The sequence below is a fragment of the Cicer arietinum genome, chromosome 4 (genome assembly GCF_000331145.2).
Source record: "Cicer arietinum cultivar CDC Frontier isolate Library 1 chromosome 4, Cicar.CDCFrontier_v2.0, whole genome shotgun sequence".
Classification (NCBI taxonomy): Eukaryota; Viridiplantae; Streptophyta; class Magnoliopsida; order Fabales; family Fabaceae; genus Cicer; species Cicer arietinum.
The window spans coordinates 52,662,776-52,670,114 of NC_021163.2; the positions used below are offsets into that span (position 1 = coordinate 52,662,776).

Here is a 7,339-nt window from a genome sequence, read left to right on the forward strand (position 1 = left end):
TCACCCCACAAATATTTTGGGACATTGGTAGAGAAGAGTAATGCTCGTGCCACCTCAAGAAGGTGTCGATTTTTTCTCTCTACAATTCCATTTTTCTTAGGTGAGTTAACACATGAGCTTTGATGAACAATTCCATTTTCCATTAAAAAAGAATTTCCCACAACTGTGTTAAAATATTCAGTTCTATTGTCAGTTTTAAACACTTGTATTTGAGAGTTAAATTGTGTCTACACTAATTTACAAAAGGTTTTTATTATCTTAGCTACCTCTGATTTTTCTTTTAATAAGTACACCCAACAAAGTCTAGTACGATCATCTGTAAAGGTGATAAACCACCTTTTGTTGGATAAAGAACTTATCCTATTAGGCCCCCATACATCATTATGAATCAACGAAAAAGGTTTTGAAGGTTTATACTCGTGTATTGGAAAAGAATTTCGGTGATGTTTAGCAAACTCGTAAATTTCACATTGAAATGTGGAAATATCTTGATTAACAAAAAGTTTTGGAAATATAGACTTTAAATATTTAAAACTAGGGTGGCCTAACCTCAAATGCCACAACAAAATATAATCCTTATTATTTGAAACAAAAAAAGATTCAACCAAAAAACCAACTGGTCCTGACTGGTGTTTGTTTTTAGGTCCATCTCCAAGATAGTAGAGTCCACCACTTTGCTTAGAATTGCCAATCATCTTTCCCGAGATCAAATCCTGAAATACACAATAAGTGTAAAAAAAATGAGTTTCACATTTTTTATTTTGGGTTAATTTACTAACAGATAATAGATTGCAAGCCAAATTAGGGACATGTAAAACATCTTGAATGGTTAACAAAGAAGATAAAACAATAGAACACTTTCCTACCAAGACTGAAATAGAGCCATTGACAACCTTAATTTTTAAATTACTTGCACAAGGTTTGTATGAGGAAAATAAACTAGGTTCTCCAGTCATATTGTCAGTAGCTCTAGAATCAACAATCAACTATGGTTAGAGATAACACTAAGGTGGACTGATAAAAAATTACCTTTTTGAGCCATGCAGCTAGAAGGGGTTTGAGATTCAATAAGTTTTTAAAGTTGATCTACCCACTAGACCGTAACTCTTATCAAAAGTAGCTTGAAATGCACGACCTTCTCCATTCTTCTTTGAATAAGGAGGCTTCCCATGTAGCTTTCAACAAGTCTTGCGCGTGTGCCACATGCATTTGCAATGGTCACACCATGGCTTCTCTGATTTCTTACTATCTTTCTTGCCTTCCTCATTGAAATTTCTGGTGATTAGTGTTGACCCATCTGTGATTGAATTTCCTGTCATCACTTATTGTCTTGCCTCTTCTCTTTTGACTTTTGAAAAATATTCTCGTAGAGATGTTAAAGGGCTTTTCCAAGGAGTCTGTCTCTAACTTCATCAAGTTCTTTGTTTAGACTTGCAAGAAACATAAAAACACGATCGTTTTCTTGCCTCTTAATGAACTGAACACTATCTTCCATACACTTCCAATTATCTTCATAGCACAAATCTAGTTCTTGCCATAAGGTCATCAACTTATTGTAGTAGATTGTTACCATCCTTTCACCTTGCTTCAGGCTCCACAATTTTGATTTTAGACCATAAATTTGAGATGAATTCTGAATATCATAGTAAGTATCCTTCACATCTTCCAATACTTGTTTTGCTGTAGGTATAAACATGAATGGTCTCCCAATTCATGTCTCCATCGAACTAACTAGCCAAGCAATGATTAACGAGTTTTCCGATTTCCAGAACTTGTAAGTTGGATCTATTTATGCACATTGACTTGTAAGGAATTACCTTGGTTGTTTCCTCCCATACCAAAACCGCCATCACCTCCGTATCTGTTGCCATAGCCTCCGTAATAGCCATTGTTGTAAAACTCTTCAAAGCTGCCTTCAGTTTGAAAGGAACCCATGGTTGTCGTCGTTGTTGCTTGAGTTGCTGCCAAGGCTGATTCCATCATCAAAGTTGGCACCGCGAGAGGACCTTTTCCTAGACTGCCACCACTAACGCTGCTGCTTGGTCTGGTTCTATCACTAGAGTTGCAACCGCATCCAGTACCCCTTCCTGGAATGCCAACGCGGCTCGTGCCATCATCGGCTCTACCGATTGGTCTGGTTCCATCACCATGGTTGCCGCTGCAACTAAGGCTTCCATCTATTGTGTCGTTGGTTGGGTTTCCAATGCTGATAGGGTTACTCACAGAGGAGCAAGTTAGGGCTTGTCGCCAAGATGGGTGGTTAATCCCTTTTGCCTAGATAAAAAATCTAGGGCTCATGATTCCATATAATGAAATATTATTTATAATTGTTGTATTATTCTGACAAGGGCTCCTTTTATAGAAGAAAATACAATTACTCACCTCCTAAAATTTAGGAGTGATATAAAGAAAATAAAAATAAAAAATTGAAAGAAGATTAATAGTTCTAATAATGACAAGATATTTCAACGCAAAATTTGCACTCTATATGTTTTGCCAATCATAACTTGGATTATGACTGATATTGGATCCAAGGTGACCTCTCTTTGGATAGTATTTAGCTTTAAAAAGCTTAAACACGGAATCGTTGGGGCATGTCAAGAGTTTCCAACCTTGTTTATTGAGCATAGCAAAGTTGTAAGCAATAAGGTTCTTAAAACCCATACCACCAACATTTTTATGGACTAAAAGTTTATCCTATGAAAGCCTATGGATACCTTTAGATGGTATCCCACCTTGACCCCACCAAAAAGAGCTTATCATTTTCTCAATTTCGTCTACAAGAGTTTATGGAATAAGGAAGATGCTCATGAGTTAATTAGCACCTCTCTACTTGCTCAAACCAGACATTTGCTGCCCTACCACATAATGCAAAAATCGAACCGCATTGGACTACATTAATGGTTTGGTTAAGTTATTGAAAACCACTTTTAAATCAAGTTCAATGCAGTTTTGAACCGGTTTAAAACTAGTTTATAAATATAAACTAGTTTAATATTTTGAACGAATTTTTAGTTAAAATCGATTTCAAAATAGTTATTCGTACAAAGAATTTTTCAAAAAATAATTGTAAAAAATTTTATTAAAAAATTATTTCGAAAAAATAATTTCAAGTTTTTTTTGACAAATTTTTTTCGATTTTTATCAAGAAATTTTTTTCGAGAAAAATAGATAAAAAAATCTCACGATAAAAAAATTCAAGAAAAAAGTTTCAATTTTTTTTTCAAAAAATAAAAAATAAAAAAAATATCAGGAAAAAAATATTTACGATTTTTTTCTCCAAAAGTTTTAAAGAAAGAAAAGATTTAATTTTTTTTATTTCCTATCTTTTTTTTCGAGAATAATAAATTTTGAAAATTTTGTAAAAAAAAATATCTTAATTGAGGTTAAAAAAAATTTAAAATTGTTAAACTGGTTTTTAAATTAAGTTTGGTTAACTTAATTGTTTTAAATATGTGGCTCAACTCATAAAGCATTTAAATGGTTTAGTTTTTTGTAGTGCAGCGCAATCCAATTTGTCAATATGGTTCAATTAACTATATTTTTGCACACCGCTATCCACAAGTTGATTTTCCTCCAAACTTTGTCTTCGTTAGACGTAAAAGTGACTTTTCTGCTTCTACCAACCATTGAAATGAGGTCAAGATACTTGCAACTGCCCATTACAAATTATACGCTGAGAATGTTGACTATGGAGGTTTTAACATTTGGATCAACATTCCTACTACAATTGATTTCAGACTTCTGTAGAACAATAGCTTGACCAGAAGCTTCCTAAAAAATGGAAAGAATAGTTCTCATCGCAAGCGCCTCTTTCAATTGCCCTAAAAAACAAAAAGCAATCATCTACAAAAAGAAGATGAGAAATAATAGGTGTGTTCCTACATATTTTGGTACCATGAATCTCACCTATAGTTTCAGTCTGTCAAATAAAAGTTGAAAGTCCTTCAACACAAATAATGAATAAGTAAGGGGATAGAGGGTATCCTTGCAAAGACCTCTCCCCGGGATGTCAATGCCAACTTGTTGAGGTAAAAACCTTTTTTATGTATGTTTTAATGACAACAAACCTTATTAAATAAATGATTAAGTTTTATAAATGGTGATCTACTAATAATTGTACTTGAGTTTTATTTAAGGAACATTAACTATATAAGTGAACAAGCAAGAAGCCATTCACTTCATAAAGTGTATAAGTATTTACTCAATAGTGAAAGAATCTCAAAAAGAATATATCGTGTATCAATCATTAAAGAGAATGATTATTACATCTTCAAGATAGCATTTTCATGTTATAAATCATGTCTTAACTAAATTGGAAAAATGAAGATCATTTTGGTTTATTAAAAAAAAAATTTGGAAAAACAAAGATCATTTTAGTTTATTAAAAACAAAATTCTAGAATAACAAAGAACATTTTGGTTTATTAAAAACATAAGTCTGGAAAAACGAAGATCATTTTGGTTTATGAAAAACAAAATTATGGAAAAACGAAAATTGTTCTGGTTTATTAAAGAACAACAGTTTGAAAAACGAAGATCATTGTGGTTTATTAAAAACAAAATTATTTTACTTGAGTGACTTTGATGTTATAATATGATACTATTTGCTTGAATATTTTGATATATCGTAATGTGATTATGACATGGTTTATTATGATTAATTGTGTATTCTTCTTACGTATATTATACTATTAACATGATTTCGAAACTCACCTCATTCATTGTTTGTATTTGACTGACTTGACCTTGCATTTGTGAAATCAAAGTTATTACAGGTTAATGAGTCTTTAAGTTCAAGTCTATGAGAAACCCCACTCTAATATGGTGTCTTGCTAAATCAAAATTTCTTTATCCGCTGCAAATTTTGTTCATAAAAATATAGTATAAATTATTATATATGTTATTTTGAGGTTTAGGGTGTCATAAAAGACTCCTTGTGAGCAACAAACCTTAGTGGTTGCTCCATATAAACTTCATCTTCAAGATCATCGTGCAAAAAGGCATTTTTAATGTCAAGTTGATGAAGAGACCAATGTTGAATTGTAGCATTGGAGAAAAAAAGTCTAACATATGCCATTTTGGCAACAGGTGATATGATATTGTTGTAATCCAATCCAAAAATCTGAGTATATCCTTTGGCCACCAAGCGAGCCTTAAATTAATCAATCTAACCATCAGGGCCAACCTTCACTGTATAAAGCCAACGACAACCTACTACAGACTTCATATGAGGTAAAAGGATTAGTTCCCAAGTATCACTACTTTGTAGAGTACACATCTTATCAAGCATTTCTTGCCTCCACTTAGGGTGGGATAATGCTTCACCTACAGATTTAGGAATAGAAATACAGGACAAAGAAAACAAGAAAGTGTAATGCAAAGGACAAAGACGATGCTAACACAAATCAATATAATGAGGAAATGAATTAAGTGTTATGTGAATATCCTTACGAAGAGCAATGAGAATGTCATGCTCAGGTGGCAGGGCCGAATTCGGTGGTGGCGTCGAAATAGAGTTTGTAATGGGAACAGGAACAGAAAAAACAAAGGGTATGGGGAATACTCAACATATTTGATAGGAATAAGAGTGGGCATAATAGAGATAACTACCTGAGGAGGTTTAGGATTAATGTCCTGATATGGCTCAACAGCTATATGGGTTGGTTCAAAATATGGGACAGACTCAAAAAGGCAACATCAATTGATGTAACCTATCGGTGTAGTGTAGGAGAATAACAACGACAACCCTTTTGGGACCGATGATATATGAGAAATACACACTTGAGTGATCAATTTGACAGTTTGTCCAAACCAAGAGATACATTGTGAACAAAACACGTGGATCCAAAGACGCAAGGTGGTAGTCGGTGAAGAGGGGTATGGGGAAAAATGACCGAATGAGGGATAATTCCGTTAAGGACAGAAGGCGGCATACGATTGATACGGTAACATGTCGTTAAGACTGCATCTTGAAAGTGCAAACACGAGAAGGATGGTTGAATTGTGTTCAACAAAGTTGATAACTTTTTGATAATTTGATGAAAATTGGTTGTTTTTTATGAATTACTCAGATAAGAAGCAATCAAATTCATAAGCAGTAAACAATGAAAGCATAAATAATTTGACACATATATTTATCATTGTTCACCACTTACTTGGCTACATTCAGTCCCCTTATTCAGAAGGCTTTAATCCACTAATTCAAATACCTTGAATTGCAAAGCACCTGACCCTCCAAGTCAGTCTTTCCAAACACCCTGACAACCCCAGACTTTGAGGAACTAACCACCTTGACCTTACAAGCCAAGTCTTCTCCTAACAACATAACAATCCCATATTGAAGAAGGAACTAAGCATCTTGGCTCTGCAAGTCAAGTCTTCTCATAACAACCTAAAACCCCATATTGAAGATGACACTAAGTACCTTGACCCTGCAAGCCAAGTCTTCTCCTAACAACCTAACAATCCTAGATTGAAGAAGGAACTAACCACCTTCGGGTTGGATACAAGAGATTGGAACTTGAGTAGTTGTTTCTAACAAAGCTAATAATATTAATAAAGCTAATAATAATAATAATAATAATAATAATAATAATAATAATAATAATAATAATAATAATTCTAACCTGAAAAGAACACTCACACTCTAAGAAAAGAACACTCAGAAAATATTTCTAACCTGAACAAGTGTTTTTCTCTTTGAACTCTAAGATGAATTGAGAACTTTGAGCTTAAGTACTTCTACTCTTTTCTGCTTTTTGATGTTTTTATCCTTCAGCCTTGAGTGTTTATTTAAGTGAAAATTTGGGCTTCAATTTAGTCCTTATTTAATTTTGAATTGTATCTCGTTCAGATTGTGTTTGAAAATTCTTCAAATTGATTATATTTCTATTTTTGTTTAGATTGAGTTTGTAAACTCTTCATATTGATTATATTTTATTTTTGTTCAGATTGTGTTTATAAATTCTTCAAATAATATCTTCTTAAAAACTTCATCAAATGTTGATCAAATCTTCTTCAATTCTTGACTATATCTTCTTTTCAACTTGGTCAAATATTATAAATATGAATCAAATCTTATTTTTTATTTTCATCAATTATAAATTTGAATAAAATCTTATTTTAGATTTTCGTCAATTATAAATTTGAATCAAATCTTATTTTAATTTTTCTTCAATTGTAAATTTGAATCAAATCTTATTTTAGATTTTCTTCAAAAACATGAGATTTTTTTTCATACTCTTTGAAGTCAAATATAGTATTGTCATAAAATACTTTGGTTAGCATTAAAACTCTAAATGTAAAACCAACTTGGTTCCAAAACATCCCCCCCAAAT

The 7,339-nt window shown here is 32.6% G+C and overlaps 1 long non-coding RNA gene across 1 annotated transcript; it reads right to left on the minus strand.

Annotated features, from left to right (window-relative positions):
• Positions 1-424: 424 nt before the first annotated feature.
• LOC113784976 (uncharacterized) lies at positions 425-2,761 on the minus strand. Its single transcript, XR_003471140.2, has 2 exons — positions 1,030-2,761; positions 425-713 (listed from the first exon to the last, which is right to left on the minus strand). It is a non-coding gene; the product is annotated as an uncharacterized lncRNA (long non-coding RNA).
• Between the last annotated feature and the right edge of the window lie 4,578 nt (positions 2,762-7,339).